Source organism: Syngnathus floridae, chromosome 4, assembly GCF_059516105.1.
Source record: "Syngnathus floridae isolate MCC-2025c chromosome 4, RoL_Sflo_1.0, whole genome shotgun sequence".
Lineage (NCBI taxonomy): Eukaryota > Metazoa > Chordata > Actinopteri > Syngnathiformes > Syngnathidae > Syngnathus > Syngnathus floridae.
In genome coordinates this window covers 9,489,359-9,506,990 of record NC_142416.1, presented here as the reverse complement: position 1 = coordinate 9,506,990, position 17,632 = coordinate 9,489,359, and the positions used below count along the sequence as shown (strand labels likewise).

The 17,632-nt window shown below is 44.5% G+C and overlaps 26 non-coding genes and 2 pseudogenes across 26 annotated transcripts; all 28 read left to right on the top strand.

Annotated features, from left to right (window-relative positions):
• Positions 1 to 582: 582 nt before the first annotated feature.
• LOC148398930 (5S ribosomal RNA) lies at positions 583 to 701 on the top strand. Its single transcript, XR_015858370.1, has one exon. It is a non-coding gene; the product is annotated as a 5S ribosomal RNA (ribosomal RNA).
• A 368-nt stretch (positions 702 to 1,069) lies between these two features.
• LOC148398929 (5S ribosomal RNA) lies at positions 1,070 to 1,188 on the top strand. The gene has a single exon (XR_015858274.1). It is a non-coding gene; the product is annotated as a 5S ribosomal RNA (ribosomal RNA).
• A 631-nt stretch (positions 1,189 to 1,819) lies between these two features.
• On the top strand, positions 1,820 to 1,938 carry LOC148398928 (5S ribosomal RNA). The gene has a single exon (XR_015858344.1). It is a non-coding gene; the product is annotated as a 5S ribosomal RNA (ribosomal RNA).
• A 368-nt stretch (positions 1,939 to 2,306) lies between these two features.
• On the top strand, positions 2,307 to 2,425 carry LOC148398927 (5S ribosomal RNA). Its single transcript, XR_015858288.1, has one exon. It is a non-coding gene; the product is annotated as a 5S ribosomal RNA (ribosomal RNA).
• Positions 2,426 to 3,056: 631 nt separating this feature from the next.
• On the top strand, positions 3,057 to 3,175 carry LOC148398926 (5S ribosomal RNA). The gene has a single exon (XR_015858343.1). It is a non-coding gene; the product is annotated as a 5S ribosomal RNA (ribosomal RNA).
• Positions 3,176 to 3,543: 368 nt separating this feature from the next.
• On the top strand, positions 3,544 to 3,662 carry LOC148398925 (5S ribosomal RNA). The gene has a single exon (XR_015858439.1). It is a non-coding gene; the product is annotated as a 5S ribosomal RNA (ribosomal RNA).
• A 631-nt stretch (positions 3,663 to 4,293) lies between these two features.
• Positions 4,294 to 4,412, top strand: LOC148398924 (5S ribosomal RNA). The gene has a single exon (XR_015858342.1). It is a non-coding gene; the product is annotated as a 5S ribosomal RNA (ribosomal RNA).
• Positions 4,413 to 4,780: 368 nt separating this feature from the next.
• Positions 4,781 to 4,899, top strand: LOC148398923 (5S ribosomal RNA). Its single transcript, XR_015858438.1, has one exon. It is a non-coding gene; the product is annotated as a 5S ribosomal RNA (ribosomal RNA).
• Positions 4,900 to 5,530: 631 nt separating this feature from the next.
• Positions 5,531 to 5,649, top strand: LOC148398922 (5S ribosomal RNA). The gene has a single exon (XR_015858364.1). It is a non-coding gene; the product is annotated as a 5S ribosomal RNA (ribosomal RNA).
• A 368-nt stretch (positions 5,650 to 6,017) lies between these two features.
• Positions 6,018 to 6,136, top strand: LOC148398921 (5S ribosomal RNA). The gene has a single exon (XR_015858433.1). It is a non-coding gene; the product is annotated as a 5S ribosomal RNA (ribosomal RNA).
• Positions 6,137 to 6,767: 631 nt separating this feature from the next.
• Positions 6,768 to 6,886, top strand: LOC148398920 (5S ribosomal RNA). The gene has a single exon (XR_015858341.1). It is a non-coding gene; the product is annotated as a 5S ribosomal RNA (ribosomal RNA).
• A 368-nt stretch (positions 6,887 to 7,254) lies between these two features.
• Positions 7,255 to 7,373, top strand: LOC148398919 (5S ribosomal RNA). The gene has a single exon (XR_015858297.1). It is a non-coding gene; the product is annotated as a 5S ribosomal RNA (ribosomal RNA).
• A 631-nt stretch (positions 7,374 to 8,004) lies between these two features.
• Positions 8,005 to 8,123, top strand: LOC148398918 (5S ribosomal RNA). The gene has a single exon (XR_015858372.1). It is a non-coding gene; the product is annotated as a 5S ribosomal RNA (ribosomal RNA).
• A 368-nt stretch (positions 8,124 to 8,491) lies between these two features.
• LOC148398917 (5S ribosomal RNA) lies at positions 8,492 to 8,610 on the top strand. The gene has a single exon (XR_015858437.1). It is a non-coding gene; the product is annotated as a 5S ribosomal RNA (ribosomal RNA).
• A 631-nt stretch (positions 8,611 to 9,241) lies between these two features.
• Positions 9,242 to 9,360, top strand: LOC148398916 (5S ribosomal RNA). Its single transcript, XR_015858363.1, has one exon. It is a non-coding gene; the product is annotated as a 5S ribosomal RNA (ribosomal RNA).
• Positions 9,361 to 9,728: 368 nt separating this feature from the next.
• LOC148398915 (5S ribosomal RNA) lies at positions 9,729 to 9,847 on the top strand. Its single transcript, XR_015858422.1, has one exon. It is a non-coding gene; the product is annotated as a 5S ribosomal RNA (ribosomal RNA).
• Positions 9,848 to 10,478: 631 nt separating this feature from the next.
• LOC148398914 (5S ribosomal RNA) lies at positions 10,479 to 10,597 on the top strand. Its single transcript, XR_015858340.1, has one exon. It is a non-coding gene; the product is annotated as a 5S ribosomal RNA (ribosomal RNA).
• Positions 10,598 to 10,965: 368 nt separating this feature from the next.
• On the top strand, positions 10,966 to 11,084 carry LOC148398913 (5S ribosomal RNA). Its single transcript, XR_015858294.1, has one exon. It is a non-coding gene; the product is annotated as a 5S ribosomal RNA (ribosomal RNA).
• A 631-nt stretch (positions 11,085 to 11,715) lies between these two features.
• On the top strand, positions 11,716 to 11,834 carry LOC148398912 (5S ribosomal RNA). The gene has a single exon (XR_015858339.1). It is a non-coding gene; the product is annotated as a 5S ribosomal RNA (ribosomal RNA).
• Positions 11,835 to 12,202: 368 nt separating this feature from the next.
• On the top strand, positions 12,203 to 12,321 carry LOC148398911 (5S ribosomal RNA). Its single transcript, XR_015858436.1, has one exon. It is a non-coding gene; the product is annotated as a 5S ribosomal RNA (ribosomal RNA).
• A 631-nt stretch (positions 12,322 to 12,952) lies between these two features.
• LOC148398910 (5S ribosomal RNA) lies at positions 12,953 to 13,061 on the top strand (annotated as a pseudogene).
• A 368-nt stretch (positions 13,062 to 13,429) lies between these two features.
• Positions 13,430 to 13,548, top strand: LOC148398909 (5S ribosomal RNA). Its single transcript, XR_015858434.1, has one exon. It is a non-coding gene; the product is annotated as a 5S ribosomal RNA (ribosomal RNA).
• Positions 13,549 to 14,179: 631 nt separating this feature from the next.
• LOC148398908 (5S ribosomal RNA) lies at positions 14,180 to 14,298 on the top strand. Its single transcript, XR_015858338.1, has one exon. It is a non-coding gene; the product is annotated as a 5S ribosomal RNA (ribosomal RNA).
• Positions 14,299 to 14,665: 367 nt separating this feature from the next.
• On the top strand, positions 14,666 to 14,784 carry LOC148398907 (5S ribosomal RNA). Its single transcript, XR_015858287.1, has one exon. It is a non-coding gene; the product is annotated as a 5S ribosomal RNA (ribosomal RNA).
• Positions 14,785 to 15,415: 631 nt separating this feature from the next.
• On the top strand, positions 15,416 to 15,534 carry LOC148398906 (5S ribosomal RNA; annotated as a pseudogene).
• Positions 15,535 to 15,902: 368 nt separating this feature from the next.
• On the top strand, positions 15,903 to 16,021 carry LOC148398905 (5S ribosomal RNA). Its single transcript, XR_015858432.1, has one exon. It is a non-coding gene; the product is annotated as a 5S ribosomal RNA (ribosomal RNA).
• Positions 16,022 to 16,652: 631 nt separating this feature from the next.
• LOC148398904 (5S ribosomal RNA) lies at positions 16,653 to 16,771 on the top strand. The gene has a single exon (XR_015858337.1). It is a non-coding gene; the product is annotated as a 5S ribosomal RNA (ribosomal RNA).
• A 367-nt stretch (positions 16,772 to 17,138) lies between these two features.
• Positions 17,139 to 17,257, top strand: LOC148398903 (5S ribosomal RNA). Its single transcript, XR_015858286.1, has one exon. It is a non-coding gene; the product is annotated as a 5S ribosomal RNA (ribosomal RNA).
• The last annotated feature ends 375 nt before the right edge of the window (positions 17,258 to 17,632 follow it).

Here is a 17,632-nt window from a genome sequence, read left to right as displayed (position 1 = left end):
ACACCCATCACGAATGGCATCCGGAAACAGCAAGCCTAATTTAAACTCCGACATTGAAACTATAACACGAGTTTGAAAGCTATATTATGTGGTGACATCCACAGCATTGTAGTTCAATTTTTTACCGCTAGAGAGCAGACTATGTACAGTGAGCATGGCTCCCTGTGAACTCAAAGCAGCAGGCTTGACTTGTAAAAGAACCCAACACAACACTTCCATGAAGTGTTTTTAAACTTTTCAAGGCATTTATTTTGATTCAGCAAAATGCAGGTCGCAACGGCAAATTCGTGCTACCGCATAAAAAGCTGTCAATAACTTTTCATGATAGCCACGTTTCCATAAAACACCAAAAGTCTTGGAAGAAAGCCTGTTTCGGCCCTGGTTGTAAAAAAAAAAACAACAAAAAAAACAAAAGGGAAGGGAGACCGTCCGGGAATACCAGGTGCTGAAAGCCTTTTTTTTTTCTTTTCCACGTCAATTGTGAAAGGAAACTTTTACCACAGCCATCAAGTCCCGCCGCTGCTTGGCATGGTTTCAGGGGCGATTGTGTCTATAAAACGAAAAATTCTGAGAGATCTCACGGTTTACGGCCATACTACCCTGAGAGCGCCCGATCTCGTCCGATCTCGGAGGCTAAGCAGGGTCGGGCCTGGTTAGTACTTGGATGGGCGACCGCCTGGGAATACCAGTTGCTGTAAGCTTCTTTTTTTTTTTTTTCTTATGTGCACTTCAATCGTTTGAGCCAAGAACTTTTTACAGCACCCATCACGAATGGCATTCGGAAACTGCAAGCCTAGTTTGAACTCCGACACTGAAACTATAACACGAGTTTAAAACCTACATTGTGTGGCGACAGCCATAGCATTGTAGTTCACGTTTTTACCGCTAGAGGACAGACTATGTACAGTGAATAAAGAGCATGGCTCCCTGTGAAGTGGTTAAGGTTTGTCTTTTAATGCAGGATGCTTGGTCTCCATGTGCCGAAGCAGTTTTGAAGGCTTCATTGGCTCGCTCGCTAGTTTCAGGGGCGATTGTGTCTATAAAATGCAAAGTGTTGGGTCACCTCACGGCTTACGGCCATACTACCCTGAGAACGCCCGATCTCGTCCGATCTCGGAAGCTAAGCAGGGTCGGGCCTGGTTAGTACTTGGATGGGAGACCGCCTGGGAATACCAGGTGCTGTAAGCTTTTTCTTTTTCTTATGTGCACTTCAATCGTTTAAGAAACTATTTTTTACAACACCCATCACGAATGGCATCCGGAAACAGCAAGCCTAATTTAAACTCCGACATTGAAACTATAACACGAGTTTGAAAGCTATATTATGTGGTGACATCCACAGCATTGTAGTTCAATTTTTTACCGCTAGAGAGCAGACTATGTACAGTGAGCATGGCTCCCTGTGAACTCAAAGCAGCAGGCTTGACTTGTAAAAGAACCCAACACAACACTTCCATGAAGTGTTTTTAAACTTTTCAAGGCATTTATTTTGATTCAGCAAAATGCAGGTCGCAACGGCAAATTCGTGCTACCGCATAAAAAGCTGTCAATAACTTTTCATGATAGCCACGTTTCCATAAAACACCAAAAGTCTTGGAAGAAAGCCTGTTTCGGCCCTGGTTGTAAAAAAAAAACAACAAAAAAAACAAAAGGGAAGGGAGACCGTCCGGGAATACCAGGTGCTGAAAGCCTTTTTTTTTTCTTTTCCACGTCAATTGTGAAAGGAAACTTTTACCACAGCCATCAAGTCCCGCCGCTGCTTGGCATGGTTTCAGGGGCGATTGTGTCTATAAAACGAAAAATTCTGAGAGATCTCACGGCTTACGGCCATACTACCCTGAGAGCGCCCGATCTCGTCCGATCTCGGAGGCTAAGCAGGGTCGGGCCTGGTTAGTACTTGGATGGGCGACCGCCTGGGAATACCAGTTGCTGTAAGCTTCTTTTTTTTTTTTTTCTTATGTGCACTTCAATCGTTTGAGCCAAGAACTTTTTACAGCACCCATCACGAATGGCATTCGGAAACTGCAAGCCTAGTTTGAACTCCGACACTGAAACTATAACACGAGTTTAAAACCTACATTGTGTGGCGACAGCCATAGCATTGTAGTTCACGTTTTTACCGCTAGAGGACAGACTATGTACAGTGAATAAAGAGCATGGCTCCCTGTGAAGTGGTTAAGGTTTGTCTTTTAATGCAGGATGCTTGGTCTCCATGTGCCGAAGCAGTTTTGAAGGCTTCATTGGCTCGCTCGCTAGTTTCAGGGGCGATTGTGTCTATAAAATGCAAAGTGTTGGGTCACCTCACGGCTTACGGCCATACTACCCTGAGAACGCCCGATCTCGTCTGATCTCGGAAGCTAAGCAGGGTCGGGCCTGGTTAGTACTTGGATGGGAGACCGCCTGGGAATACCAGGTGCTGTAAGCTTTTTCTTTTTCTTATGTGCACTTCAATCGTTTAAGAAACTATTTTTTACAACACCCATCACGAATGGCATCCGGAAACAGCAAGCCTAATTTAAACTCCGACATTGAAACTATAACACGAGTTTGAAAGCTATATTATGTGGTGACATCCACAGCATTGTAGTTCAATTTTTTACCGCTAGAGAGCAGACTATGTACAGTGAGCATGGCTCCCTGTGAACTCAAAGCAGCAGGCTTGACTTGTAAAAGAACCCAACACAACACTTCCATGAAGTGTTTTTAAACTTTTCAAGGCATTTATTTTGATTCAGCAAAATGCAGGTCGCAACGGCAAATTCGTGCTACCGCATAAAAAGCTGTCAATAACTTTTCATGATAGCCACGTTTCCATAAAACACCAAAAGTCTTGGAAGAAAGCCTGTTTCGGCCCTGGTTGTAAAAAAAAAACAACAAAAAAAACAAAAGGGAAGGGAGACCGTCCGGGAATACCAGGTGCTGAAAGCCTTTTTTTTTTCTTTTCCACGTCAATTGTGAAAGGAAACTTTTACCACAGCCATCAAGTCCCGCCGCTGCTTGGCATGGTTTCAGGGGCGATTGTGTCTATAAAACGAAAAATTCTGAGAGATCTCACGGCTTACGGCCATACTACCCTGAGAGCGCCCGATCTCGTCCGATCTCGGAGGCTAAGCAGGGTCGGGCCTGGTTAGTACTTGGATGGGCGACCGCCTGGGAATACCAGTTGCTGTAAGCTTCTTTTTTTTTTTTTTCTTATGTGCACTTCAATCGTTTGAGCCAAGAACTTTTTACAGCACCCATCACGAATGGCATTCGGAAACTGCAAGCCTAGTTTGAACTCCGACACTGAAACTATAACACGAGTTTAAAACCTACATTGTGTGGCGACAGCCATAGCATTGTAGTTCACGTTTTTACCGCTAGAGGACAGACTATGTACAGTGAATAAAGAGCATGGCTCCCTGTGAAGTGGTTAAGGTTTGTCTTTTAATGCAGGATGCTTGGTCTCCATGTGCCGAAGCAGTTTTGAAGGCTTCATTGGCTCGCTCGCTAGTTTCAGGGGCGATTGTGTCTATAAAATGCAAAGTGTTGGGTCACCTCACGGCTTACGGCCATACTACCCTGAGAACGCCCGATCTCGTCCGATCTCGGAAGCTAAGCAGGGTCGGGCCTGGTTAGTACTTGGATGGGAGACCGCCTGGGAATACCAGGTGCTGTAAGCTTTTTCTTTTTCTTATGTGCACTTCAATCGTTTAAGAAACTATTTTTTACAACACCCATCACGAATGGCATCCGGAAACAGCAAGCCTAATTTAAACTCCGACATTGAAACTATAACACGAGTTTGAAAGCTATATTATGTGGTGACATCCACAGCATTGTAGTTCAATTTTTTACCGCTAGAGAGCAGACTATGTACAGTGAGCATGGCTCCCTGTGAACTCAAAGCAGCAGGCTTGACTTGTAAAAGAACCCAACACAACACTTCCATGAAGTGTTTTTAAACTTTTCAAGGCATTTATTTTGATTCAGCAAAATGCAGGTCGCAACGGCAAATTCGTGCTACCGCATAAAAAGCTGTCAATAACTTTTCATGATAGCCACGTTTCCATAAAACACCAAAAGTCTTGGAAGAAAGCCTGTTTCGGCCCTGGTTGTAAAAAAAAAACAACAAAAAAAACAAAAGGGAAGGGAGACCGTCCGGGAATACCAGGTGCTGAAAGCCTTTTTTTTTTCTTTTCCACGTCAATTGTGAAAGGAAACTTTTACCACAGCCATCAAGTCCCGCCGCTGCTTGGCATGGTTTCAGGGGCGATTGTGTCTATAAAACGAAAAATTCTGAGAGATCTCACGGCTTACGGCCATACTACCCTGAGAGCGCCCGATCTCGTCCGATCTCGGAGGCTAAGCAGGGTCGGGCCTGGTTAGTACTTGGATGGGCGACCGCCTGGGAATACCAGTTGCTGTAAGCTTCTTTTTTTTTTTTTTCTTATGTGCACTTCAATCGTTTGAGCCAAGAACTTTTTACAGCACCCATCACGAATGGCATTCGGAAACTGCAAGCCTAGTTTGAACTCCGACACTGAAACTATAACACGAGTTTAAAACCTACATTGTGTGGCGACAGCCATAGCATTGTAGTTCACGTTTTTACCGCTAGAGGACAGACTATGTACAGTGAATAAAGAGCATGGCTCCCTGTGAAGTGGTTAAGGTTTGTCTTTTAATGCAGGATGCTTGGTCTCCATGTGCCGAAGCAGTTTTGAAGGCTTCATTGGCTCGCTCGCTAGTTTCAGGGGCGATTGTGTCTATAAAATGCAAAGTGTTGGGTCACCTCACGGCTTACGGCCATACTACCCTGAGAACGCCCGATCTCGTCCGATCTCGGAAGCTAAGCAGGGTCGGGCCTGGTTAGTACTTGGATGGGAGACCGCCTGGGAATACCAGGTGCTGTAAGCTTTTTCTTTTTCTTATGTGCACTTCAATCGTTTAAGAAACTATTTTTTACAACACCCATCACGAATGGCATCCGGAAACAGCAAGCCTAATTTAAACTCCGACATTGAAACTATAACACGAGTTTGAAAGCTATATTATGTGGTGACATCCACAGCATTGTAGTTCAATTTTTTACCGCTAGAGAGCAGACTATGTACAGTGAGCATGGCTCCCTGTGAACTCAAAGCAGCAGGCTTGACTTGTAAAAGAACCCAACACAACACTTCCATGAAGTGTTTTTAAACTTTTCAAGGCATTTATTTTGATTCAGCAAAATGCAGGTCGCAACGGCAAATTCGTGCTACCGCATAAAAAGCTGTCAATAACTTTTCATGATAGCCACGTTTCCATAAAACACCAAAAGTCTTGGAAGAAAGCCTGTTTCGGCCCTGGTTGTAAAAAAAAAACAACAAAAAAAACAAAAGGGAAGGGAGACCGTCCGGGAATACCAGGTGCTGAAAGCCTTTTTTTTTTCTTTTCCACGTCAATTGTGAAAGGAAACTTTTACCACAGCCATCAAGTCCCGCCGCTGCTTGGCATGGTTTCAGGGGCGATTGTGTCTATAAAACGAAAAATTCTGAGAGATCTCACGGCTTACGGCCATACTACCCTGAGAGCGCCCGATCTCGTCCGATCTCGGAGGCTAAGCAGGGTCGGGCCTGGTCAGTACTTGGATGGGCGACCGCCTGGGAATACCAGTTGCTGTAAGCTTCTTTTTTTTTTTTTTCTTATGTGCACTTCAATCGTTTGAGCCAAGAACTTTTTACAGCACCCATCACGAATGGCATTCGGAAACTGCAAGCCTAGTTTGAACTCCGACACTGAAACTATAACACGAGTTTAAAACCTACATTGTGTGGCGACAGCCATAGCATTGTAGTTCACGTTTTTACCGCTAGAGGACAGACTATGTACAGTGAATAAAGAGCATGGCTCCCTGTGAAGTGGTTAAGGTTTGTCTTTTAATGCAGGATGCTTGGTCTCCATGTGCCGAAGCAGTTTTGAAGGCTTCATTGGCTCGCTCGCTAGTTTCAGGGGCGATTGTGTCTATAAAATGCAAAGTGTTGGGTCACCTCACGGCTTACGGCCATACTACCCTGAGAACGCCCGATCTCGTCCGATCTCGGAAGCTAAGCAGGGTTGGGCCTGGTTAGTACTTGGATGGGAGACCGCCTGGGAATACCAGGTGCTGTAAGCTTTTTCTTTTTCTTATGTGCACTTCAATCGTTTAAGAAACTATTTTTTACAACACCCATCACGAATGGCATCCGGAAACAGCAAGCCTAATTTAAACTCCGACATTGAAACTATAACACGAGTTTGAAAGCTATATTATGTGGTGACATCCACAGCATTGTAGTTCAATTTTTTACCGCTAGAGAGCAGACTATGTACAGTGAGCATGGCTCCCTGTGAACTCAAAGCAGCAGGCTTGACTTGTAAAAGAACCCAACACAACACTTCCATGAAGTGTTTTTAAACTTTTCAAGGCATTTATTTTGATTCAGCAAAATGCAGGTCGCAACGGCAAATTCGTGCTACCGCATAAAAAGCTGTCAATAACTTTTCATGATAGCCACGTTTCCATAAAACACCAAAAGTCTTGGAAGAAAGCCTGTTTCGGCCCTGGTTGTAAAAAAAAAACAACAAAAAAAACAAAAGGGAAGGGAGACCGTCCGGGAATACCAGGTGCTGAAAGCCTTTTTTTTTTCTTTTCCACGTCAATTGTGAAAGGAAACTTTTACCACAGCCATCAAGTCCCGCCGCTGCTTGGCATGGTTTCAGGGGCGATTGTGTCTATAAAACGAAAAATTCTGAGAGATCTCACGGCTTACGGCCATACTACCCTGAGAGCGCCCGATCTCGTCCGATCTCGGAGGCTAAGCAGGGTCGGGCCTGGTTAGTACTTGGATGGGCGACCGCCTGGGAATACCAGTTGCTGTAAGCTTCTTTTTTTTTTTTTTCTTATGTGCACTTCAATCGTTTGAGCCAAGAACTTTTTACAGCACCCATCACGAATGGCATTCGGAAACTGCAAGCCTAGTTTGAACTCCGACACTGAAACTATAACACGAGTTTAAAACCTACATTGTGTGGCGACAGCCATAGCATTGTAGTTCACGTTTTTACCGCTAGAGGACAGACTATGTACAGTGAATAAAGAGCATGGCTCCCTGTGAAGTGGTTAAGGTTTGTCTTTTAATGCAGGATGCTTGGTCTCCATGTGCCGAAGCAGTTTTGAAGGCTTCATTGGCTCGCTCGCTAGTTTCAGGGGCGATTGTGTCTATAAAATGCAAAGTGTTGGGTCACCTCACGGCTTACGGCCATACTACCCTGAGAACGCCCGATCTCGTCCGATCTCGGAAGCTAAGCAGCGTCGGGCCTGGTTAGTACTTGGATGGGAGACCGCCTGGGAATACCAGGTGCTGTAAGCTTTTTCTTTTTCTTATGTGCACTTCAATCGTTTAAGAAACTATTTTTTACAACACCCATCACGAATGGCATCCGGAAACAGCAAGCCTAATTTAAACTCCGACATTGAAACTATAACACGAGTTTGAAAGCTATATTATGTGGTGACATCCACAGCATTGTAGTTCAATTTTTTACCGCTAGAGAGCAGACTATGTACAGTGAGCATGGCTCCCTGTGAACTCAAAGCAGCAGGCTTGACTTGTAAAAGAACCCAACACAACACTTCCATGAAGTGTTTTTAAACTTTTCAAGGCATTTATTTTGATTCAGCAAAATGCAGGTCGCAACGGCAAATTCGTGCTACCGCATAAAAAGCTGTCAATAACTTTTCATGATAGCCACGTTTCCATAAAACACCAAAAGTCTTGGAAGAAAGCCTGTTTCGGCCCTGGTTGTAAAAAAAAAACAACAAAAAAAACAAAAGGGAAGGGAGACCGTCCGGGAATACCAGGTGCTGAAAGCCTTTTTTTTTTCTTTTCCACGTCAATTGTGAAAGGAAACTTTTACCACAGCCATCAAGTCCCGCCGCTGCTTGGCATGGTTTCAGGGGCGATTGTGTCTATAAAACGAAAAATTCTGAGAGATCTCACGGCTTACGGCCATACTACCCTGAGAGCGCCCGATCTCGTCCGATCTTGGAGGCTAAGCAGGGTCGGGCCTGGTTAGTACTTGGATGGGCGACCGCCTGGGAATACCAGTTGCTGTAAGCTTCTTTTTTTTTTTTTTCTTATGTGCACTTCAATCGTTTGAGCCAAGAACTTTTTACAGCACCCATCACGAATGGCATTCGGAAACTGCAAGCCTAGTTTGAACTCCGACACTGAAACTATAACACGAGTTTAAAACCTACATTGTGTGGCGACAGCCATAGCATTGTAGTTCACGTTTTTACCGCTAGAGGACAGACTATGTACAGTGAATAAAGAGCATGGCTCCCTGTGAAGTGGTTAAGGTTTGTCTTTTAATGCAGGATGCTTGGTCTCCATGTGCCGAAGCAGTTTTGAAGGCTTCATTGGCTCGCTCGCTAGTTTCAGGGGCGATTGTGTCTATAAAATGCAAAGTGTTGGGTCACCTCACGGCTTACGGCCATACTACCCTGAGAACGCCCGATCTCGTCCGATCTCGGAAGCTAAGCAGGGTCGGGCCTGGTTAGTACTTGGATGGGAGACCGCCTGGGAATACCAGGTGCTGTAAGCTTTTTCTTTTTCTTATGTGCACTTCAATCGTTTAAGAAACTATTTTTTACAACACCCATCACGAATGGCATCCGGAAACAGCAAGCCTAATTTAAACTCCGACATTGAAACTATAACACGAGTTTGAAAGCTATATTATGTGGTGACATCCACAGCATTGTAGTTCAATTTTTTACCGCTAGAGAGCAGACTATGTACAGTGAGCATGGCTCCCTGTGAACTCAAAGCAGCAGGCTTGACTTGTAAAAGAACCCAACACAACACTTCCATGAAGTGTTTTTAAACTTTTCAAGGCATTTATTTTGATTCAGCAAAATGCAGGTCGCAACGGCAAATTCGTGCTACCGCATAAAAAGCTGTCAATAACTTTTCATGATAGCCACGTTTCCATAAAACACCAAAAGTCTTGGAAGAAAGCCTGTTTCGGCCCTGGTTGTAAAAAAAAAACAACAAAAAAAACAAAAGGGAAGGGAGACCGTCCGGGAATACCAGGTGCTGAAAGCCTTTTTTTTTTCTTTTCCACGTCAATTGTGAAAGGAAACTTTTACCACAGCCATCAAGTCCCGCCGCTGCTTGGCATGGTTTCAGGGGCGATTGTGTCTATAAAACGAAAAATTCTGAGAGATCTCACGGCTTACGGCCATACTACCCTGAGAGCGCCCGATCTCGTCCGATCTCGGAGGCTAAGCAGGGTCGGGCCTGGTCAGTACTTGGATGGGCGACCGCCTGGGAATACCAGTTGCTGTAAGCTTCTTTTTTTTTTTTTTCTTATGTGCACTTCAATCGTTTGAGCCAAGAACTTTTTACAGCACCCATCACGAATGGCATTCGGAAACTGCAAGCCTAGTTTGAACTCCGACACTGAAACTATAACACGAGTTTAAAACCTACATTGTGTGGCGACAGCCATAGCATTGTAGTTCACGTTTTTACCGCTAGAGGACAGACTATGTACAGTGAATAAAGAGCATGGCTCCCTGTGAAGTGGTTAAGGTTTGTCTTTTAATGCAGGATGCTTGGTCTCCATGTGCCGAAGCAGTTTTGAAGGCTTCATTGGCTCGCTCGCTAGTTTCAGGGGCGATTGTGTCTATAAAATGCAAAGTGTTGGGTCACCTCACGGCTTACGGCCATACTACCCTGAGAACGCCCGATCTCGTCCGATCTCGGAAGCTAAGCAGGGTTGGGCCTGGTTAGTACTTGGATGGGAGACCGCCTGGGAATACCAGGTGCTGTAAGCTTTTTCTTTTTCTTATGTGCACTTCAATCGTTTAAGAAACTATTTTTTACAACACCCATCACGAATGGCATCCGGAAACAGCAAGCCTAATTTAAACTCCGACATTGAAACTATAACACGAGTTTGAAAGCTATATTATGTGGTGACATCCACAGCATTGTAGTTCAATTTTTTACCGCTAGAGAGCAGACTATGTACAGTGAGCATGGCTCCCTGTGAACTCAAAGCAGCAGGCTTGACTTGTAAAAGAACCCAACACAACACTTCCATGAAGTGTTTTTAAACTTTTCAAGGCATTTATTTTGATTCAGCAAAATGCAGGTCGCAACGGCAAATTCGTGCTACCGCATAAAAAGCTGTCAATAACTTTTCATGATAGCCACGTTTCCATAAAACACCAAAAGTCTTGGAAGAAAGCCTGTTTCGGCCCTGGTTGTAAAAAAAAAACAACAAAAAAAACAAAAGGGAAGGGAGACCGTCCGGGAATACCAGGTGCTGAAAGCCTTTTTTTTTTCTTTTCCACGTCAATTGTGAAAGGAAACTTTTACCACAGCCATCAAGTCCCGCCGCTGCTTGGCATGGTTTCAGGGGCGATTGTGTCTATAAAACGAAAAATTCTGAGAGATCTCACGGCTTACGGCCATACTACCCTGAGAGCGCCCGATCTCGTCCGATCTCGGAGGCTAAGCAGGGTCGGGCCTGGTTAGTACTTGGATGGGCGACCGCCTGGGAATACCAGTTGCTGTAAGCTTCTTTTTTTTTTTTTTCTTATGTGCACTTCAATCGTTTGAGCCAAGAACTTTTTACAGCACCCATCACGAATGGCATTCGGAAACTGCAAGCCTAGTTTGAACTCCGACACTGAAACTATAACACGAGTTTAAAACCTACATTGTGTGGCGACAGCCATAGCATTGTAGTTCACGTTTTTACCGCTAGAGGACAGACTATGTACAGTGAATAAAGAGCATGGCTCCCTGTGAAGTGGTTAAGGTTTGTCTTTTAATGCAGGATGCTTGGTCTCCATGTGCCGAAGCAGTTTTGAAGGCTTCATTGGCTCGCTCGCTAGTTTCAGGGGCGATTGTGTCTATAAAATGCAAAGTGTTGGGTCACCTCACGGCTTACGGCCATACTACCCTGAGAACGCCCGATCTTGTCCGATCTCGGAAGCTAAGCAGGGTCGGGCCTGGTTAGTACTTGGATGGGAGACCGCCTGGGAATACCAGGTGCTGTAAGCTTTTTCTTTTTCTTATGTGCACTTCAATCGTTTAAGAAACTATTTTTTACAACACCCATCACGAATGGCATCCGGAAACAGCAAGCCTAATTTAAACTCCGACATTGAAACTATAACACGAGTTTGAAAGCTATATTATGTGGTGACATCCACAGCATTGTAGTTCAATTTTTTACCGCTAGAGAGCAGACTATGTACAGTGAGCATGGCTCCCTGTGAACTCAAAGCAGCAGGCTTGACTTGTAAAAGAACCCAACACAACACTTCCATGAAGTGTTTTTAAACTTTTCAAGGCATTTATTTTGATTCAGCAAAATGCAGGTCGCAACGGCAAATTCGTGCTACCGCATAAAAAGCTGTCAATAACTTTTCATGATAGCCACGTTTCCATAAAACACCAAAAGTCTTGGAAGAAAGCCTGTTTCGGCCCTGGTTGTAAAAAAAAAACAACAAAAAAAACAAAAGGGAAGGGAGACCGTCCGGGAATACCAGGTGCTGAAAGCCTTTTTTTTTTCTTTTCCACGTCAATTGTGAAAGGAAACTTTTACCACAGCCATCAAGTCCCGCCGCTGCTTGGCATGGTTTCAGGGGCGATTGTGTCTATAAAACGAAAAATTCTGAGAGATCTCACGGCTTACGGCCATACTACCCTGAGAGCGCCCGATCTCGTCCGATCTCGGAGGCTAAGCAGGGTCGGGCCTGGTTAGTACTTGGATGGGCGACCGCCTGGGAATACCAGTTGCTGTAAGCTTCTTTTTTTTTTTTTTCTTATGTGCACTTCAATCGTTTGAGCCAAGAACTTTTTACAGCACCCATCACGAATGGCATTCGGAAACTGCAAGCCTAGTTTGAACTCCGACACTGAAACTATAACACGAGTTTAAAACCTACATTGTGTGGCGACAGCCATAGCATTGTAGTTCACGTTTTTACCGCTAGAGGACAGACTATGTACAGTGAATAAAGAGCATGGCTCCCTGTGAAGTGGTTAAGGTTTGTCTTTTAATGCAGGATGCTTGGTCTCCATGTGCCGAAGCAGTTTTGAAGGCTTCATTGGCTCGCTCGCTAGTTTCAGGGGCGATTGTGTCTATAAAATGCAAAGTGTTGGGTCACCTCACGGCTTACGGCCATACTACCCTGAGAACGCCCGATCTCGTCCGATCTCGGAAGCTAAGCAGGGTCGGGCCTGGTTAGTACTTGGATGGGAGACCGCCTGGGAATACCAGGTGCTGTAAGCTTTTTCTTTTTCTTATGTGCACTTCAATCGTTTAAGAAACTATTTTTTACAACACCCATCACGAATGGCATCCGGAAACAGCAAGCCTAATTTAAACTCCGACATTGAAACTATAACACGAGTTTGAAAGCTATATTATGTGGTGACATCCACAGCATTGTAGTTCAATTTTTTACCGCTAGAGAGCAGACTATGTACAGTGAGCATGGCTCCCTGTGAACTCAAAGCAGCAGGCTTGACTTGTAAAAGAACCCAACACAACACTTCCATGAAGTGTTTTTAAACTTTTCAAGGCATTTATTTTGATTCAGCAAAATGCAGGTCGCAACGGCAAATTCGTGCTACCGCATAAAAAGCTGTCAATAACTTTTCATGATAGCCACGTTTCCATAAAACACCAAAAGTCTTGGAAGAAAGCCTGTTTCGGCCCTGGTTGTAAAAAAAAAACAACAAAAAAAACAAAAGGGAAGGGAGACCGTCCGGGAATACCAGGTGCTGAAAGCCTTTTTTTTTTCTTTTCCACGTCAATTGTGAAAGGAAACTTTTACCACAGCCATCAAGTCCCGCCGCTGCTTGGCATGGTTTCAGGGGCGATTGTGTCTATAAAACGAAAAATTCTGAGAGATCTCACGGCTTACGGCCATACTACCCTGAGAGCGCCCGATCTCGGAGGCTAAGCAGGGTCGGGCCTGGTTAGTACTTGGATGGGCGACCGCCTGGGAATACCAGTTGCTGTAAGCTTCTTTTTTTTTTTTTTCTTATGTGCACTTCAATCGTTTGAGCCAAGAACTTTTTACAGCACCCATCACGAATGGCATTCGGAAACTGCAAGCCTAGTTTGAACTCCGACACTGAAACTATAACACGAGTTTAAAACCTACATTGTGTGGCGACAGCCATAGCATTGTAGTTCACGTTTTTACCGCTAGAGGACAGACTATGTACAGTGAATAAAGAGCATGGCTCCCTGTGAAGTGGTTAAGGTTTGTCTTTTAATGCAGGATGCTTGGTCTCCATGTGCCGAAGCAGTTTTGAAGGCTTCATTGGCTCGCTCGCTAGTTTCAGGGGCGATTGTGTCTATAAAATGCAAAGTGTTGGGTCACCTCACGGCTTACGGCCATACTACCCTGAGAACGCCCGATCTCGTCCGATCTCGGAAGCTAAGCAGGGTCGGGCCTGGTTAGTACTTGGATGGGAGACCGCCTGGGAATACCAGGTGCTGTAAGCTTTTTCTTTTTCTTATGTGCACTTCAATCGTTTAAGAAACTATTTTTTACAACACCCATCACGAATGGCATCCGGAAACAGCAAGCCTAATTTAAACTCCGACATTGAAACTATAACACGAGTTTGAAAGCTATATTATGTGGTGACATCCACAGCATTGTAGTTCAATTTTTTACCGCTAGAGAGCAGACTATGTACAGTGAGCATGGCTCCCTGTGAACTCAAAGCAGCAGGCTTGACTTGTAAAAGAACCCAACACAACACTTCCATGAAGTGTTTTTAAACTTTTCAAGGCATTTATTTTGATTCAGCAAAATGCAGGTCGCAACGGCAAATTCGTGCTACCGCATAAAAAGCTGTCAATAACTTTTCATGATAGCCACGTTTCCATAAAACACCAAAAGTCTTGGAAGAAAGCCTGTTTCGGCCCTGGTTGTAAAAAAAAAACAACAAAAAAAACAAAAGGGAAGGGAGACCGTCCGGGAATACCAGGTGCTGAAAGCCTTTTTTTTTTCTTTTCCACGTCAATTGTGAAAGGAAACTTTTACCACAGCCATCAAGTCCCGCCGCTGCTTGGCATGGTTTCAGGGGCGATTGTGTCTATAAAACGAAAAATTCTGAGAGATCTCACGGCTTACGGCCATACTACCCTGAGAGCGCCCGATCTCGTCCGATCTCGGAGGCTAAGCAGGGTCGGGCCTGGTTAGTACTTGGATGGGCGACCGCCTGGGAATACCAGTTGCTGTAAGCTTCTTTTTTTTTTTTTCTTATGTGCACTTCAATCGTTTGAGCCAAGAACTTTTTACAGCACCCATCACGAATGGCATTCGGAAACTGCAAGCCTAGTTTGAACTCCGACACTGAAACTATAACACGAGTTTAAAACCTACATTGTGTGGCGACAGCCATAGCATTGTGGTTCACGTTTTTACCGCTAGAGGACAGACTATGTACAGTGAATAAAGAGCATGGCTCCCTGTGAAGTGGTTAAGGTTTGTCTTTTAATGCAGGATGCTTGGTCTCCATGTGCCGAAGCAGTTTTGAAGGCTTCATTGGCTCGCTCGCTAGTTTCAGGGGCGATTGTGTCTATAAAATGCAAAGTGTTGGGTCACCTCACGGCTTACGGCCATACTACCCTGAGAACGCCCGATCTCGTCTGATCTCGGAAGCTAAGCAGGGTCGGGCCTGGTTAGTACTTGGATGGGAGACCGCCTGGGAATACCAGGTGCTGTAAGCTTTTTCTTTTTCTTATGTGCACTTCAATCGTTTAAGAAACTATTTTTTACAACACCCATCACGAATGGCATCCGGAAACAGCAAGCCTAATTTAAACTCCGACATTGAAACTATAACACGAGTTTGAAAGCTATATTATGTGGTGACATCCACAGCATTGTAGTTCAATTTTTTACCGCTAGAGAGCAGACTATGTACAGTGAGCATGGCTCCCTGTGAACTCAAAGCAGCAGGCTTGACTTGTAAAAGAACCCAACACAACACTTCCATGAAGTGTTTTTAAACTTTTCAAGGCATTTATTTTGATTCAGCAAAATGCAGGTCGCAACGGCAAATTCGTGCTACCGCATAAAAAGCTGTCAATAACTTTTCATGATAGCCACGTTTCCATAAAACACCAAAAGTCTTGGAAGAAAGCCTGTTTCGGCCCTGGTTGTAAAAAAAAAACAACAAAAAAAACAAAAGGGAAGGGAGACCGTCCGGGAATACCAGGTGCTGAAAGCCTTTTTTTTTTCTTTTCCACGTCAATTGTGAAAGGAAACTTTTACCACAGCCATCAAGTCCCGCCGCTGCTTGGCATGGTTTCAGGGGCGATTGTGTCTATAAAATGAAAAATTCTGAGAGATCTCACGGCTTACGCCCATACTACCCTGAGAGCGCCCGATCTCGTCCGATCTCGGAGGCTAAGCAGGGTCGGGCCTGGTTAGTACTTGGATGGGCGACCGCCTGGGAATACCAGTTGCTGTAAGCTTCTTTTTTTTTTTTTTCTTATGTGCACTTCAATCGTTTGAGCCAAGAACTTTTTACAGCACCCATCACGAATGGCATTCGGAAACTGCAAGCCTAGTTTGAACTCCGACACTGAAACTATAACACGAGTTTAAAACCTACATTGTGTGGCGACAGCCATAGCATTGTAGTTCACGTTTTTACCGCTAGAGGACAGACTATGTACAGTGAATAAAGAGCATGGCTCCCTGTGAAGTGGTTAAGGTTTGTCTTTTAATGCAGGATGCTTGGTCTCCATGTGCCGAAGCAGTTTTGAAGGCTTCATTGGCTCGCTCGCTAGTTTCAGGGGCGATTGTGTCTATAAAATGCAAAGTGTTGGGTCACCTCACGGCTTACGGCCATACTACCCTGAGAACGCCCGATCTCGTCCGATCTCGGAAGCTAAGCAGGGTCGGGCCTGGTTAGTACTTGGATGGGAGACCGCCTGGGAATACCAGGTGCTGTAAGCTTTTTCTTTTTCTTATGTGCACTTCAATCGTTTAAGAAACTATTTTTTACAACACCCATCACGAATGGCATCCGGAAACAGCAAGCCTAATTTAAACTCCGACATTGAAACTATAACACGAGTTTGAAAGCTATATTATGTGGTGACATCCACAGCATTGTAGTTCAATTTTTTACCGCTAGAGAGCAGACTATGTACAGTGAGCATGGCTCCCTGTGAACTCAAAGCAGCAGGCTTGACTTGTAAAAGAACCCAACACAACACTTCCATGAAGTGTTTTTAAACTTTTCAAGGCATTTATTTTGATTCAGCAAAATGCAGGTCGCAACGGCAAATTCGTGCTACCGCATAAAAAGCTGTCAATAACTTTTCATGATAGCCACGTTTCCATAAAACACCAAAAGTCTTGGAAGAAAGCCTGTTTCGGCCCTGGTTGTAAAAAAAAAACAACAAAAAAAACAAAAGGGAAGGGAGACCGTCCGGGAATACCAGGTGCTGAAAGCCTTTTTTTTTTCTTTTCCACGTCAATTGTGAAAGGAAACTTTTACCACAGCCATCAAGTCCCGCCGCTGCTTGGCATGGTTTCAGGGGCGATTGTGTCTATAAAACGAAAAATTCTGAGAGATCTCACGGCTTACGGCCATACTACCCTGAGAGCGCCCGATCTCGTCCGATCTCGGAGGCTAAGCAGGGTCGGGCCTGGTTAGTACTTGGATGGGCGACCGCCTGGGAATACCAGTTGCTGTAAGCTTCTTTTTTTTTTTTTCTTATGTGCACTTCAATCGTTTGAGCCAAGAACTTTTTACAGCACCCATCACGAATGGCATTCGGAAACTGCAAGCCTAGTTTGAACTCCGACACTGAAACTATAACACGAGTTTAAAACCTACATTGTGTGGCGACAGCCATAGCATTGTGGTTCACGTTTTTACCGCTAGAGGACAGACTATGTACAGTGAATAAAGAGCATGGCTCCCTGTGAAGTGGTTAAGGTTTGTCTTTTAATGCAGGATGCTTGGTCTCCATGTGCCGAAGCAGTTTTGAAGGCTTCATTGGCTCGCTCGCTAGTTTCAGGGGCGATTGTGTCTATAAAATGCAAAGTGTTGGGTCACCTCACGGCTTACGGCCATACTACCCTGAGAACGCCCGATCTCGTCTGATCTCGGAAGCTAAGCAGGGTCGGGCCTGGTTAGTACTTGGATGGGAGACCGCCTGGGAATACCAGGTGCTGTAAGCTTTTTCTTTTTCTTATGTGCACTTCAATCGTTTAAGAAACTATTTTTTACAACACCCATCACGAATGGCATCCGGAAACAGCAAGCCTAATTTAAACTCCGACATTGAAACTATAACACGAGTTTGAAAGCTATATTATGTGGTGACATCCACAGCATTGTAGTTCAATTTTTTACCGCTAGAGAGCAGACTATGTACAGTGAGCATGGCTCCCTGTGAACTCAAAGCAGCAGGCTTGACTTGTAAAAGAACCCAACACAACACTTCCATGAAGTGTTTTTAAACTTTTCAAGGCATTTATTTTGATTCAGCAAAATGCAGGTCGCAACGGCAAATTCGTGCTACCGCATAAAAAGCTGTCAATAACTTTTCATGA